The sequence below is a fragment of the Periophthalmus magnuspinnatus genome, chromosome 6, assembly GCF_009829125.3.
Source record: "Periophthalmus magnuspinnatus isolate fPerMag1 chromosome 6, fPerMag1.2.pri, whole genome shotgun sequence".
Lineage (NCBI taxonomy): Eukaryota > Metazoa > Chordata > Actinopteri > Gobiiformes > Gobiidae > Periophthalmus > Periophthalmus magnuspinnatus.
Genome location: NC_047131.1, coordinates 26,116,304 through 26,133,149, shown reverse-complemented (window position 1 = coordinate 26,133,149; position 16,846 = coordinate 26,116,304). Strand labels below are relative to the sequence as shown.

The following is a 16,846-nucleotide window of genomic DNA, read 5'->3' as shown; positions in this document are numbered from 1 at the left end:
GGTATATTGCCATTTAGAAAGCCCCCAGTATATGTGACTTTTTTAAAGAGTTTGTCAGCGTGGAGCACATTCCTGGGTGCCCTGGTGCTGTGTGGCTGACCGGGCTAACCAGAGCCAGATGGTACCTGGTACAGACTACAGGCCCACTGAGGCTAATTCTGCCTTTAGAAGGACACACTGCACACAGTGCACAGTACCACCAGTGAGCACGGGGCTTTTATGGGGTTAGATGAAGGACAAAGCTGGCCAGCAGTGACTGTAGACATCACAGTAGTAGAAACAGCACCAAAACATGTGTTTTAATCAGTATTAGCCAAGTCTTGTCCAAGTGTGATGATATTTTCACTCTGAGGTGTGGCCCATATATGCCTCCTATGCAAACAGTAGTGTCACAATAGAGTGCCGACGGAAATAACAGTGATAACATTAGGCTTGTGTGTTTTTCATTTGCTAAGCATTAGACTTGTGTGTCTTGTGTGCAACAAACCCAGTAAATTATGTTCAAATGTAGTTCATCAAGTTTTTAAATGCAATTTTAACAGTGGGCACATAATGAAAGTGTGTGATTTGAGTGGGTGACCCCGGTCTGAAGAGCTGACTCTATTAATAACCTCCTGTCCAGGTTTCCAGGTGAGGAAAATAGTGACAGTCATTTGGGCCAGACGGTTTAGAACATGGATGTGAAGCACAGCAGGGTAACTGTGAGTTATTGCATGTTGTCCAGTGAAGGTGTTTTCTATTTTCTGACCCCACTCTCTCCTGCTCTCATATTTTTCTCACTTACTTACCCTTATACATTTTCTACCTTAATGATATAATTATAATTTGAGCTTTGCAGGTGAGTGGTTTGAGTGTATGCGGCAGATAAAGAAGCTGTAATACTCCTGTTGTGTGGTACTGGCCTGTGCTGTGAGACAGGGAGAGCATGTCCTCATAGAGGGCGCTATTTTGACTACAGTTTATGCAACAAGAATAAAACTGAATTTAAATAAATGTGATTTAAATTCACATAATTAAATATATATAATATATTTATGCAGTGCATGTTTTTCCCATTGCCATTATATGCATTTTAATTGAAGATATAGCACAAAAGCATTAAAGCTTTATAGAACAAGCCTAATGAAACATATAGCCAATAACCTAATTCCTTTATATTTTATATTAAGTCACCATTACAGTCATGCACTCACACATTAGTCAAAAAGGTGATACATTTCAATGCATTCCTCCCTATAGAAACAGAAAGAACACTGACTGGACCCTGACTCAGACTGAAAGTTGTTAAATGCCCTGCCCCTTACAGTCCAGGTACCACACCTCTGTTTCACATCCACTTTGGACAATAATTGAACCAAATGTTACACTATCGTATTTCCTTATCTCCCATACTTGTACCAGTCAACAATTATTCTGTGAGCTCTTATCTCCCATCCAAGTGTGACACCCCCAAAACCATGTATCGGAAACTTTCCACTAATGTGTTAATGTGTGCATACTTTCACTTTTCTTGAACAATCATTATTTTTTCCTTAGCCCAATATGCATGTAACTCAGTAATATTTGCCTCCTCGTTTGTGTGCAGCGATTCCATGCACTCTGGTGAAACACATTACCAAGATTCTTTCCATCATTCCAAACATGGCAATCATCAACCAATCACATGGGATCCAGGCCCCGCCCGTCATGTGCCCTTATTTTGCCCGACAACACTTTAACTTAGTGGAGTCAAGGAGAGTTACAAGTGCATCCATAATTTTTTTTTTTTTTTTTTTTTTTAAAGTCAACAGCAATGGGATGTAATAAAGGAGACATATTATGCAAAATCAACTTTTATGAATATGTTATAGTAGTATTCCCTCATCATTGGCTTAACTGTATTTGAGGCTTGAATGCACAGAGAATGTCTTATTTGACCTACAACCTAACTCTGGTCTGTCACGATAACACAATGACATGCGATGTTGTGTCAAACTAAACATAGATGATAAACAATAATTATTATTATTATAATTATAATAATAATGAAACCAAACCATAAAGTAGAATTATCCCCTAAAAAGTATTATAAATGGACAATACTGTAAAAAAAAAAATCAGCAATAAATATATAACAGAATGCAGCAGTTAAAAAGTTAGTTTGTATCTATAATGAGTCGTTCACGATTCAGACTTCTACAGCTCAAATCTCATAGTAAAAGAAAAATAACCAAAATTTTCCCACTAGCGCGAAAAAAGTCCTCATGATAAATATTAAACCCCCTAAAAAATAGAAATAGAAAATCAAAACCATAACTCATAACATCTCCATTGAGATAGATATGTTTTAAGCTGGGCATTGACGGCCTCATTTTGGCCGTCTGCAATAAAATATTTCTGATTGTGGGGAAAATCTTGAGTCATAGCTAAAAATTGTGGGTTGTAGGTCTGGGGATGAGACCAGGACCAAGATCAAACTTAGAAGCACCATAGCCACAGCAGATCTTGTACACCGTCACACAGTGTGGTTGTGGTACGCTTTAAATTCCTCACGTCATGTAGTGTGATATCCAACAGTCTTATAAGATGAAAAAAAATGTGCAGTGCACACCAGGCTTTATGCCATATGGAAGATTATTGCCAAAGGAAAAACATTTCCATGGAGACAAGTTGGAGAAGGCTTTTCTTCAAAACATGATCTTATTTTAGTCTAAAGTTACATACTGTGGCTTTAATGAGATTATTCAAAGCATTGACACTTGCAGGGGGCTGGCACCAGCAGCAGAGAATCAGTCCTGCTGTTTTTAACAGGAAGTTAGCGTCCATTTGTGTTAGTAAGCCTTTGTTGATTCATACTGTGTTATACAATAATGAAATGTAAAGTAATGATTTACCTTTTTTATAGTTACAGTTTATGTATAAATCTTTAATAAGTACTGACGATGCTGCATACTGACATTTGACAAGTTGAGTATTGAGACTCCACTGACAAACCATTTCACAGCCTCTACAGCACGAGGCTGACAGTGCACACCATGAACTAATGTATTTGTATCTAGTTCATTTTGTTTACTATTAAGAGTTATTTGAAAAAAAAAAAAGAAAAAAGTAAGTAATATTAGATAAACTTTTTTCACATTGTATGCTAGGTTAACTTGTTTTGTATTTTGGAGGTTGACTGGAAGGAAAGAGGTAAATGCCTAATAAATATGTCACACAGTACATTGCTGCATGGCATAACTGACTATGCACTTTGCTATTAACAAAAACGAAATCTCTATTTTTTGCATTTGTCTAAGCACTGATGTTGACATGGAGCCACACAACTGCATAAATAAATACAAATACAAATGTTGATGAACTATGAACAAATTACTTGAGGTACTTTTTGTTTTATTGAGGAAGAACTTGCAGTGCTGATGCCTTAATTGTGAGTCCCAGAGAGTAGTGTGAATGTTTACATCCTCATTTACATGCAGAATCAGCTGATTGTGGCCAGCTGGGTTAGACTTTAGGCACTTCCTCTTTGCCTCTGGTCCACACTTCCCCTCACCACCATGAATGAGTACACTCTGTCAGAGCAATGATCACCAGACTCACCTCCATTCATGACAGGCACAGTTAGCCTTAATCCACCTCAGAATCACTGAGAAGCAGTGTACATGTGTCATCATTGTGTTCATATAACTAAAACAAATCATTATCCTTAATGCATTGGTTTTATTATTTATTTTTTTGTCCAGCTGGGCCAAGTTGGTGTTTCAGAAGAACAGAAGAAAGTCATTGCACTACCAGGCATCACAATTCAGTGATTTCTGGATAGTATCAGGAGGGCATCTGACTTAAAGAAAAAAAAATACAGAAGGAATTATGTGAATTACAAAATGGCTTCAATACTGTATTGCTTCTGGCCCAGTTTAACAATGGCTGCTGTCCTGCTGAACTACAGAGTGCTGCAGAAAATTGTACTTCTGTTATTTGATGATGTTTGTTTTTTGTTTGTTAGATTTCATGAAGTGCATGTCTGTTGTTGGTTTGAGAAAATAGGATGCAGAGGATGGGAGAGGATTTAGACAGGTAGTCTCCACAAGTGAACAGCTAAAATTAAAAGAAAGAAGAAATTCACTTCATGCCTGTGCAAAAACCTGAAACAAAAATCTGCTTGTGTGTTATCATCCATACACCTTCACTGGACTCTGATAACTTCAGCATCTCCATGCAGCTTTTGCCTTGACTGAAACTTCTGCACCATGTTGCTAAAATTAGCAAGTATTTTTATAGATATAAATAATTTCATAATTTTCAATATTTATATAAATGCACTGTTTGTAAATAGAGATATAACACGAATAGAACGTTATAGGCTACAGAAACTTTTCCTGTATCTGAGGCTGCTGTGTTCCCCATAGACCCTGGCAGGTGTCTCACTGGCACCAGTGTGGCCTGTAGTAATATTTGCGTACACAGATGTTTGAGCTTCCACCTTTGGTATAAACATCAGATCGGCAAAATCCCCTAAACTTTGTTGTTTAGACCTGAAAGCAGCAGGGATCTCTGCTTGTCTCTGTACATGCATATTAGCACATTTGACAGTGCAGAGCGCACACAGCCACACTTTACTGTATGAGTGGTGGCCAGCGGTGGAGGTTATGAATGAGCTACAGCTGCAGCTCCACTGGTCAGTATGGACAGCTGATGAATGAAGCAGAGATTATCAAAATAAACTGGTGGGTGATGTGGCAGCATTTGTCGAGCAGGCGTCCGTTACCCCTTCCCAATATCTTCTGTAGACATCTGGCACTGCAACCATACACACCCTATTAGTGCATAAATATGTGAGACATGCAGAAAGGCCAATGAGTTTGTCTATGGGGTTGCTGAGGTCAATTTTTGATTATAAATTTACATTAATCTTATCATGAGGTTCTTTATCGTACGTGGGATCACTATTGGTTAAGTTCATCCTTGCATTTTAAAAAAAGGCTGCATTCGATATTGTCATATTTTTCTATTTATTAAAATTTACATTCCTCTTTATTTCATTCAATTTTTGCTTTGTAGACAATGTAAGCTCAAATTTGGGATTCTATTTCCGCTAATTTCTTGCTATAAGATGTTTTTGTCTTGTTTCCTTTATTTTAATTTTAAGCCGTGATCGTGAGCAGTCATGCACACAGAAGATGAGAGAGGACAAAAGCATTAGTTACGTTTAGGGGCTTCCCTCCTCCTCCTCTTCCTCCTCCTCTTCCTCCTCCTCCCTTCCGTGGAAGAGTGGACCTTGAGCAAAGCCACACAGAGTCCACTGTGTCATGGTGTGTGTGGCCCTGTGTCCGTGAGGTCCTCCAAAGAGTGACTGGGCAGAACATGACTCAGCAAAAACATATCAAAAGACACAAGAAAAAAAGAGTGCAGCATCATTGTTCAGGGGGCGTCACATTAGTGTCTTTTAAGGAAACAAAAGAGCTGTTTTCATTCACACAAAGACGCGAGCATAAAGGAGTCTTAAGATCAATCACTTACAAACCTGTGTGGGGGGGTTTATTATTATATTTAAAATACTTAAATATATTAATTAAGGTATTCAACTGATGCTTGTAAGACATCAGTGTTTCCAAATTGTGCATAATGTTATAGCCAAAAGACAGAGCCGAAGAGTGGGTCTGTGAGAGGTATGTGATTATTTGGAACTGGAACTGTTGACAGAGAAAGAGAAAAAAATATATTTATTTATTTATTTATTTATTTATTTATTTATTTATTTATCTATCTATCTATCTATCTATTTATTGTATTTATTTATTTCCTGTATTTTTAGGTAGTTAATGAAACCAAGAGTAAAGCCATCACGGTAAAGCTTCAAATCTGTATCAAAATCATTTCATTTCAAGCTTTATTAGATGTCAAAATCTGTGCGAAATATTTTTACTTTTTACTTTTTAAGTACATTTTTTAAAAGGTGCTTTAATACTTTTGCTATTTTTTTTCATGTGATACATTTACTTTTATCTGTATTTGTACTTACGTAACAAAATTGAGTACTTTTTCCACCTCTTCTAATCATGCATTTCTTGACTCAGTTCAAATCAATTCAAGTTTATTTATATAGCACACTTAAAACACTTCAGCTGAACAAAGTGCTTCACACAAAAGTCAGCAAAAAACAAATATACAGAGAATATGATACATAGGAAAAGAACAATAAAAGACCAAGATATCCTGATATCCTGTCTAGCTCATATTAAATGCCAGGGAGAAGAGGTGGGTTTCCAGTCTAGTCTTAAACTGCGTTGAATTATTCAGACAATACTATTACTACAACACTATAATTAGATCCAAACAACACACAGTAGACATATTTTTACCTCTAGAGCTGCTTATACAATATATCTGTAAAAATTGGATTGGATAGCAAAGCATCCAAAACAAAGCAAAACTAAAAATACTGATACCAACACATGCAAAGAAATCAAACTGTAGAACAAGGGTGTCAAACTAATTTTCACTGAGGGCCACATCAACAAAATGGTTGATCTCAAAAGGCCAGATGTAACTGTGAGATGTCACTAAATGTAACCAAATATAACCTCAAATAAATGCAACTACTTTTTAATCATGTTAATTTACCGTTTCTATATTTATTGTTTATTCAAGTTACAAATATTCCATATGGATTTGCATTTTAAGACAGTCATACCTTTTAATTTACTTTGTCGCGGGCCACATAAAATGATGTGGCGGGCCGCATTTGTCCCACGGGCCTTGAGTTTGACACATGTGCTGTAGAACATGTGACAATATGAAATGGCACAGAGAGAACAGAAAAATCATATAGCGGTTGCAAAACTCTATACTTCCAGAGTACGTAGTGTCCACTTGCTGTTGTATGGACTGATGTAATTGTAAAGTTACCATTAATTGAACAGTGTTAGCGTTTTAAGCGTGTTTTAATCCGATGCCTGAGAAAGACATGCGAAAAAAAAACATAGGTCAGTCATGAGGACACAACTCTCAGCACAAGTCACCCCTGACACTTTCTTTGGCCCTGACTGCGTGTGGATCCCTGTGTGTAGATAACTCTGTGTGAGGGAACACTTGCACTTGCAGTTCCTGTTTGGGGAGGTCTGCTGCTGCTGGCAAACACTGTCTGGTCTTATCTCTTGTGTTTTATGTGCGTGGTAAGCTGGGGGCACAAGAAGCCCTTTGTGGCCTGAGAGGTGGCTGGTCCGCGTCCAGGGCCGACCATGCAGCTGTTCACCACTGTTGGACGTATCAGAGCGGGCATGCCAGTGTGTGGAGACATAGGGATATACTAGTCCTCATGTACAGTATATGTGGGTGATATAGAGTTGGTATAGAGTTTCAGTGTTTATGTGGAGAAATGCTTTTATGTGTTTCATTGGATGCGTGCGATACATTTTATGATTATGGGATATAGAGCTGTTTGGTCACGTCCATACAGTTGGGCTTTTATGTTAATGCGAAACCTATATATCTTCATTTGCAATATTATTGAAGATCAAATTAAAGTTTAAGTTCATTTGTGACTATAAAATCTTGTTTGTTTTGTCTAGCAAATACAGAATAATCTCTCTCTTTATATGTTATACAGATATCAGTTTGGTCTAAACGCACTCCATCACGTCTCGAGCTTGACCTGACATGTGATGCAAGTGTGAAACAAAGGAGCTCATTGGTTTATTTTGGTCATTTACAAACTAAACTGCATTTCTCTCACCACAGTTTGTGCTTCACTCATTTATTCTGCAGAAATTCATAAAGTTTTTCAGTCCCTTGTCATATTTTTTCCCCTCTTTTTCTTCATATACAGCCATATTTGTTTCGATACAAACTGACCATGCAAGTCCCTGATTGGCTAATCCACTTGTCTATCATGCCCATCTGAAAATGAGACAATTTACCGGTGACCAGACTCACATCTTCTGAAGTACTTCTGTGTGTAGTGTGTATTTAGGATTCAAGGCAAGAGACAATGACCATTGCCTATACATTTTGCAGTGGGTTATGTTGATGACTCACTTGTTCCTTTCAAAAAATACTAGAAAAAGAATTCTCAATACATTTTATACTTAAAAAATGTATATATATATATACCTTTTTAAAGAACAATAAATATGTGTTTATATCTAAATAGTTCTAAAATGGCTTTAGTATGTGAATAACTGAATAGATGTTATCTTAAGATATATACAAATATAGCTAAAGTTTTGACCGTATTCAGTGTGGTCTACCTTTTCCTTCAGTGTCTGGTCATCTGAAAGTCTTCTGTCATCGCTTAATGCCTCATTTCCCATGAGTACCAAGGTCTTTTCCCTGACCTGATTGATCACTTCTTGTAAGTCTTTCTGCAGGTAACCCAAAAAGGAGAAAAAAAAAAAAAGAAGCGAGGTTGGATACATGGAAATGTGGCAACAGATTTAGTTGATACTTTGTTTATTTGTGAAAAGAACTACTACTACTACTCAAACTACTTATTAGAATATTGTTCAGTTATGACTACATTAATGATCTCTCATCTGCTGGAAATATTTTTTTTTATCTTTCTTTTTTACTAATATGACGCATATCTCGTACTGGTTTAGGACTGATAATTATCAAATGTTCCAAACAGATATTTTATTACGACAGAGAAGTGTTCATATTTTTAAATTGTTCTTGTGATGACTGAATCATATTAGGGAAGTAGGAAAGTAACAAACTTATCACAAATAGTTGAATGAAATATCATCTTGGAGTTGACATACGTTACTCCTTTGTTTACTTCCGTTTTGCACATTTCCAAACAGTGGAGGCGGACTGGAAAAACAAGCCAATAAGCTTCTGCTGTAATTTTATGGAAAGATGTGCAGACACTTTTGAAAGTAGTCCAAATGTTTAGTTACTGACACAAACGGGTCTTGTTAGATATGTTTGCCTTGAAGCCATGGACCAAACCAAACCAAAATACAGCCACCTGCCCATGCTGCATAACCTGTTTTCTGTACACACACACACACACACACCCACACACACACCCACACACACCCCCACACAACACACACACACACACAACACACACACACACACATCTGTTTTATTATCTGTCTTAGTTATGACCAGCACCTATTAAAGTAAAATCTTACTCAGTGATCCATCAAACCTGCATATTTCTGCGTTAGCGATAGGGGAAACTGACTATTAATTGCTATTGAAGCAGGTGTAGTAATCGCAAGTTACATATCTTGCTCACAAAGATTTTTTTTCAACTACAGTTTCCTTTCAGTTAACTTTGTATTTTGAAGTATCAGTACTTTTTTTAGGAAGTGATTTGGAGAACATATTCCTCCCCCAGCCTGTCACATTAACAAATTTTGACGCACGACATATTACTGCGGAGATATACTTTGATAAACGATAATACTGAAACTACTTTATGACACAATAGCAATAATGCAAGACAATCTTAGTAAACCATTTCTAAAGAGGCTGTATCATTAAAAGACGTGAGCTGCAACAAATAAATAGCAGAATGAACCTAGTCAATGAAGTTACTTATTCAGCGTTTTGCAAGTCAATGCTATTCTGTTACAATAAAAATACTGCAAATCTCCTCATTTTTACAAAGAAACTGTACACACGGTAAACATTCCGCTTCAGATATATTGTTCCAGCTCTCCTATATTGAACACTAAGTGGATAAAGTAATTATCAAGACAGGCCTATTCCTTCCACCTTTCATCATCAGACCCCATATAAAACATCAGGTCCTTTGTAAGCATATATTGTTGTCAGTTTGCTTCAGTGCCAGCCAGACATTTGTTGCACTTGTTGACAAGAACAACGTGACATTCTTTGACTTGTAAAAACACGCTGCTTCCACTGTGGCCAGCCTCATCCATCTTGTTCTGCACATTTGAAATGCACAGTCTGAGACGACCTTTTGTGGCCGTGTCACTTCCTGTCTCTCGGCTGGTGTCCCACTGCAGGGGAGGGGGGGGGTCAGAAAGGTTAGCATGTTGAGATGTTAGCACAGGTTTACTGACTGTGTGGGGCTAAGTGAGGGGTGGGACACACAACCTGTTCTCACAACTACTCTGTGCAGGGTCAAGGCACGTTAGATTTATGGCAGTATGTGTTTGCTGGAAGGCGTACTTGAAATCCTTGCTTAAGTAGAAGTACTGTTACTATGTCGTGTGCATATAATATAGGGTGACCAGATGTCCCTATTTACCAGTTTTGAGCCTTGTGTCCCCTGTCCCAGCAAATTTATCCAAAGCCAGTGATTTTTCCAAGTTTTATACAAGAAATATCCCTATTTTTGACCAATTTGTCATTTCTTTAGCTAAAATATATTTTAAAATGACAGAAGTCCCTCAGATTATATACTGATCCACAAGTAGACCTGTTATGATAATACATTTTGTGCTAAATGATACCCCAAAAAGTATTGTTTAAAAATATATTTATTAACTGCTCAAATCTCATTATGGTGCAGAAAAATACAAAAATATTCCCTACTAGTACAAAGAAAAAGTGTCACGATGTTGCAATATGCCAAGTAGACCTAGATTATATTGGCCATAAAAACTAACACTCTAGTCACATCCTGCTGTTGAGAGTTCAGTCTTCATTGTGATTGGTTTAATCCACCTGTCACTCACAGCATGACAGAGGCTGACCAATAGGAGGAGGAGTCAGTGGGTGGGTAGAAAGCATCTTGTTCTTACGCATTGAGCTGCATTAAATAGAGAATTGCTTACCAAATGATATCACCAAAAAGCATATTGTTAAACGAATGAGATTACAATTTGATTTTAATTGCTAATATAGCGACTTACGGTTAGGGTTTGGGTCACTGGGTTAGAGTTAGGGTCACTGTACACCTTTGACTTAGGGTTAGGGTCACTGTACACTTTTTGGTCATTTTGGTGTGGAGCTCCTGGATGTTGTGTTGTGTAACAGTTGGGATCAGTCAGTTATTCTTTAGGTCACAATATAATGGCAAAAAATTGTGAGTTAAATGAAAAATGTATCTAAATTCTCTCTATACTCTAAAAAAAGTAAATGTAAAGTTGTTTTTTTCCTCCTGTTTTATTAGATCACTCAGAAAGCTTTATTTCATCAGATATAACTGTGGTATGTTAATGTTTTAGGCTATGTGTGAAAGAAAATAAAAGATGTCATTGTTTTTTGGTTACAGTGTCTATAATTATGAATAATTGCTCAATTGTTTTGCTAGATATTGTGACATCCCTAAAATAGTATTACAGTTATTCAAATGACTTTAAGCCTTTTTATACTGCGTTTCTGAAATGGTTGTTGAGATGTGGCCAGCTTCTGCTTATTATTGTGAGCAAATGATTGAAGATTAGTGTACATGATAAAAGGTTTGTGGTTGAAAGATTATATTTCACTTTAATTTGCAAAGTAACTGCACATTGACTCTTTGTGTGCGTAAACGCTCGCAGACATCCATCATGCTTTTCGTTGTTTATTCATCTATCTTTGATTATCTCAATCACTTTTGTTGCCATTGTTCACACTGTTGTAACTGTAATTCATTTGATGTATTGATGGTGTGTATCTGTTTGGTCATGCTAACCAGGGGGGACAAACGCACAGGAATTTCTGACAGACCTCAAATAAACTCTCCAACAAAAGATACTGGGGAGGACCCTGATATGTATTTCTTTCTATTTAACAGTGGCTTGAAAAGGATGGTAAAGCTTTTTGAACAAACGCAATTGAGACTAAAGACTTAAGTTTAGTGTCAGCCTTTACCTGGGTGGCAAATGGGGCGGTATGTTGACACAAGCTTTGAACAAGCTCACAAATCAAAGTGTGTGCTAGAAAAGGGAGATTAGGGAGTCAGAATAGGTCTGCGACTCTACCTGTGCCGCTGGGCTTTTCTCGTCCCCCACCTGGATGAACTGTTAACATTGCATAACTTACACAGACAGCTGCTAGCACAATAAGCACACAGAGTAGGTTGTATATTGTCAAGTGGGACATTCCCTTATGCTTTGTTCCTGTATCTACAGTTATCTCAGGACATGTTTTATTATTGGTTGGTTGATAGTTTGTTTGGTTACTATGAAAACAAAGCTTACCTTTACTGCACGGTAACCACTTTGACATACATTTCAGTGAGGTATTTTTAGGGTGAAGTACTGTGGTTGTCTCATAAGCAGAAGATTGGTCATTGAACTCCACCACCTGCTTGTTTTCATGAATGTCATTGGTTTGTCTTTCTGAAATATTCTTGAATTTGTTTAGGCATTCTTACTGTGAGCAGTTTCCCCTCTCCGCAGATCAGACCTGTAACTTGTCCTAGTGTCGTCACCTGCCTGTCTTTATGGAGAGAGATACGTTTTATGCCATGCTGTAAAATATGGCAGGCATTTCCGGTGTCTTCCTCCACCTCTTAAGTGTTATCTGTTAGGAGTTGGGTAATAGTCGCAGTCCCGAGCTCAGTTTTCAAAGACATGTCTGGATAATTGAGGGTGTTTAAAGTAGTCTCACACAGTGCACAATCTTAAGTCTTTCTTGTCACTTGCCTGATCCCATTTCCTGTCCTCTGAATTTTGGAGGGGATCTATATCTGCTTCACCTGTTTTGTATTTTCACTGTATTGGAAAAACAAGGTGGTGTGTTGTGGCAACTTCACATTTGAATGCCTTTTCCTCCCCTCATCATCCCTGCTCCATCCCGCCTTTACTTAGCTTGTTAACTGAACTTTGTCCCACTTGAGGAGATTGGGGTGGATGCAGGTCTGTAAGGTAGGGCAGGGCATTGGCTTTCGGAAGTAAAGCAAGCTCTCCCTGACCCAATGTGGTGATAGGCCCCCAGGCTCGAGATGCATCGTCCCACATAAGATGCCTGAGAGGGGGGTAGGAGGAGGAGATTACACCTGATAGGAAGGAGACTTAGCGTAAAGTCAATTGGATCCTTTGTGGAATAATCCGCTCTTTTCATCCAAGTCATTGTGATGAGTGATAAAGCCTGGCGTATGCATGAAAACCAGTCATGTATTAGCGTAGCTGCTGGTCTAATGTTGCATGAAAGGTATATTATAGTATAGGGTTTCATCCAATGGGGAGAATGTATATTTTTGAAGAAATCTATGATCTGAAATCATAGTCACCGCATAGAAATGTAGTTTGTTTCTTCACAAATTTGCACAATCACACTTTCATACAGGCAGTGGTGGAATAAGTACTCGATTTAAAAAATACAGAGCAAAAAATACTAAAGTAAAAGTGAAAGTATCATATTAAAAAAACAACAAATATTATTATTAAAAGTATTAACGTACTAGTTTAAAAATGTACTTAAAGAGTAAAAAGTAAAAGTATTTTGCGTAGATTTTGAGGTATAATGAGGCTTCAAAAGTTATGATTTTGATATAGATTTGTTCTGAATTTTGTTTAAAAGAAACAACTGAATTGATTTTTGTTTGTTTTTTTCTAGCATGTTTTTTTTTTTTTTTCTAGTATCTGTATATTTTTGTTTTCTCAAATTATGAACGTTTTAAAAATAATTCAGCAGGTCTGAAACAATAATAAAAAATACTTATCTTACCTGTCAGTCCTGTTCAAAAATGTAGTGGAATAAAAAGTACAGTCTCAAATGTATTGAAGTAAAAGTAAAAGTATCCAGTTAAAATGTCTCTAAGTAACATACAGATACCTTAAATTTGTATTTAAATTCAGCACTTTACTTTACTTTTTTACTTTTACTTTGTTACATTTCATCACTGCGTATAGATATAGTAAGTATCTTGCTCAAGGACACAACATCAATGCTATTTGCAAAGATTCATGCAGTAAGATGTATAATAATAAGCTACTGTTAAAATACTGAAAAGTAAAAGTCAGTATTAAAGCAACACTATGTAACTTTCCTCTTTTCCAGACCTAGAGGGATCAGGTTTATGTGCAAAAAAAATGCTTTCATTTTAGTCTATTTTTGGGCCGAAAAGTTACACAGTGGGATTTTACTGGCAACTAGGTCATTGTCAGAACTTTTACAATTTAAAGTTCACCCATGACTCATGCAGTAACTTGTCATTTTAAAACTACTTTTGTCAACACTCTTTATCTTTGAAAACATTCTGTATTATAAGAACTGAATAGGGATTTCCATGTTGGACTCTCTTTACTATTATGTGTCAGCAGTTGCAGATTTCTTTTCTACTACTTACTATAGTGATGTGTCCTTATTGTGTGTGTTGCCTTGCAGGTGATGGATCTTATGAACAGGCCATGCGTCTGCGAGCTCATCTCAGGTAGGATCCTTTACCCCTGACAGTCATGTGATCCGCCCAGACACACGAGCCACCGCTTGCTGTTATTGTTGTGCTTTATTTGAGCTTGTGTACTCTACCACTGATCATATTTTAAGTTGTATGAAATGACACCAGGTTCTATAAAGCTTTTGGCCTAATTTAGTCCTTCTTAAGAAAATGTTATATGGTACATCCGGAAAGTTTAAACCAGTGTGTAATAGTTATACAGATGATAAATTTCACTTGGACTTCCTTAGCAGCCTTTTGGACACATACACTAGACCTGTGCTTTTTAAAAACTGAATAACTCATTGTTGCACGGTTTGAGATTAGTGTTGGTTGAAAGTTTCATTTTCTTTTTTGCATTTTTCACACAGGGTGAAAGAGCAATGCGCTACAGGGAAACATAACATGAGAGTTTTGATTTTATTCAATTAGTCCAACCAGTCACGTTTATCTGTTTGCAGTTGTCATATGCAGCGTTATATCTAATAATGAAAGAATGCATTGCAGTTTCCCTCCAAGTAAAGGTCAGAATAGGGATGATTGACCCTGTTCCTATCTCACTCTCACAATGATGTGATACCAGCAGCCGGACAGATTCCTGTAAGAGTCGGGTACGGTGCTTTACTGGCCCTATATCATCCTGCTCACTATGACTGGATGTATTTTTACTTTCATTATCAGAATCTTTGTCACATGACCACAGCTGGTAATGCTCAGTTTGTGCAAGTCTGTGTTTAGTTGTTCACATGTCAGAATCATATGTTCATGTTTGACTTTGTGTTTTTATGAAATCATTTTAGATTTTTGGTTAATAATTCTATAGTCATTTGCAAACATGATGCTCAGGTTTACGTAACTGCATTTTTCCATGCAGCATTTTAGTATATCCTTTGTTCAAGATAGTAACTCATTTTATCATTTTGTATAGTTTATCATTTACCTAAAATTACTGATCAATCACTTTGTTAAGAAATGCTTTCACTTTCATTGGAAGGCGGCACTTTGTGGAAGATCTTTGAACATTGGCCGCTCCTCTTTGTGATTACTTTATTATATACTTATGTTTCATATGAATTGTTAAGTGGTTAATGAATGAGCTTTTGCCTGTTTGTTAACGGAGGAAACATCTGGTTCAGTGCTAGTTGAAGTGCTCCAGATCTGGGCACACAGAGGCAGCAGGGCCCCGGTGGTTGGGTCTGTCAGCGGAAGACTGTTACTACATGCACACATCATGCTTCACTGGTGCACACTGTCACAGATGCTGCTGCTGCTGTTCTGTCTTCTTCATCTTCATCCTGTTAACCACTCTGCACTCCTCATGCAACCTTTGACACTTTAAAGGCACTCAGAGAAAGTTTGGCTTTAATGTAGATGTCAGCAGAACACTATTGAATCACAGAATATTGTCAGCACTGTTACTCAACAACAAAATACAACATTGTGAAATGGAAAGTAAAGATTCATTTAACAAAATCATTTGATGGTGCTTTTGGAATTCCTAATCTTTCATATAACCATGTGCATTTTGTTGAGGCATGGGACTAACATAGATATTAGATTATATGCTGGATTACCTCTTTACAAATGCCGCATTTGAACAGAGTGACAGATTATCAAAGAGATGACGTCTTAAAAAATGAGCTAGCTGTTGTACTTTGAAAGTTTGAATAGTTCATAGTCTGCCAAATAGGAAAACAGTGGTCCCTTTTCTTCCCAGAGAAGATGGTGGGAAGAATCGATGACTTCCTCAATGTGCTGCCTCAGGGGGCAGACGGTCTCACTGGTATTAATAGTTCTCCCAGGATAAGGCCGCCACAACATATCCCTGTTTTTATTAAGAGATTGTTTTATCAAAGACCTCAATGAGCATGCATTTCCTTGTTTCTCTGCTTTTGTACCCCAGCTGTGCTTTAGTGTGGATCACAAGTGTTTTTTGTTCACAAAAGGGGACACTTGAGCGGGTCGTCATGGCGACACTTGACACGGTGTATGATGGTTTCTGTAGGTGTGGATGCAGTGCTTCCTAAAGCCCCAAAGCCATGTTACTACAACCCTGTGTCGCAAACGTGATACACCAAGTTCAATGGCACAAACACTTTCCTAAATGGCAGCTTGTGTGATTGTCCCTGGGGCACAGGTCTATTCATCTCAGCAGACTGGAGCAGAAAGTAAGTTACTTATAAAATACTTATACATCTCATCTTTGATTTTATAAAATGATCTGCTTCGGTCACTTAGTCTGTTATTAACTAGATAATGAAAAAAGTGAAAGTGCCATTTAAAATAAGAAACGCATTTGTTACTTACTGTTCTCTTTTCTTTTGGGGGGTTTTATTTTCTGAAATAAGAGTCATGTGGTGGTGTGACAGAGGTGCAGGGGATCAAGTGGACTGAAAAAAAGAATTTTTAATCTGCATGTATAAATAAAATAAAAGTTAGCAAAAATAAAGACATTTCTTCTTGCAGAGACTTAATTGTAACTAAAATGTAACATCGTGATCACAGTATGATAGAATACATTTCATGCCATTATGATTTTTTTTTTTTTTTTTGGTATTTCAGCATCAGTTAAAAAAA

At 37.2% G+C, this 16,846-nt stretch overlaps 1 long non-coding RNA gene across 1 annotated transcript in view; it reads left to right on the top strand.

The window, feature by feature from the left end:
- The window catches only part of LOC129456347 (uncharacterized), a 71,047-nt gene that overhangs the window by 48,725 nt on the left and 5,476 nt on the right, over window positions 1-16,846 (top strand). The window contains exon 2 of the long non-coding RNA XR_008648722.1: window positions 14,218-14,263. This is a non-coding gene — a long non-coding RNA (uncharacterized LOC129456347). The remainder of the gene's footprint in view (window positions 1-14,217; window positions 14,264-16,846) is intronic.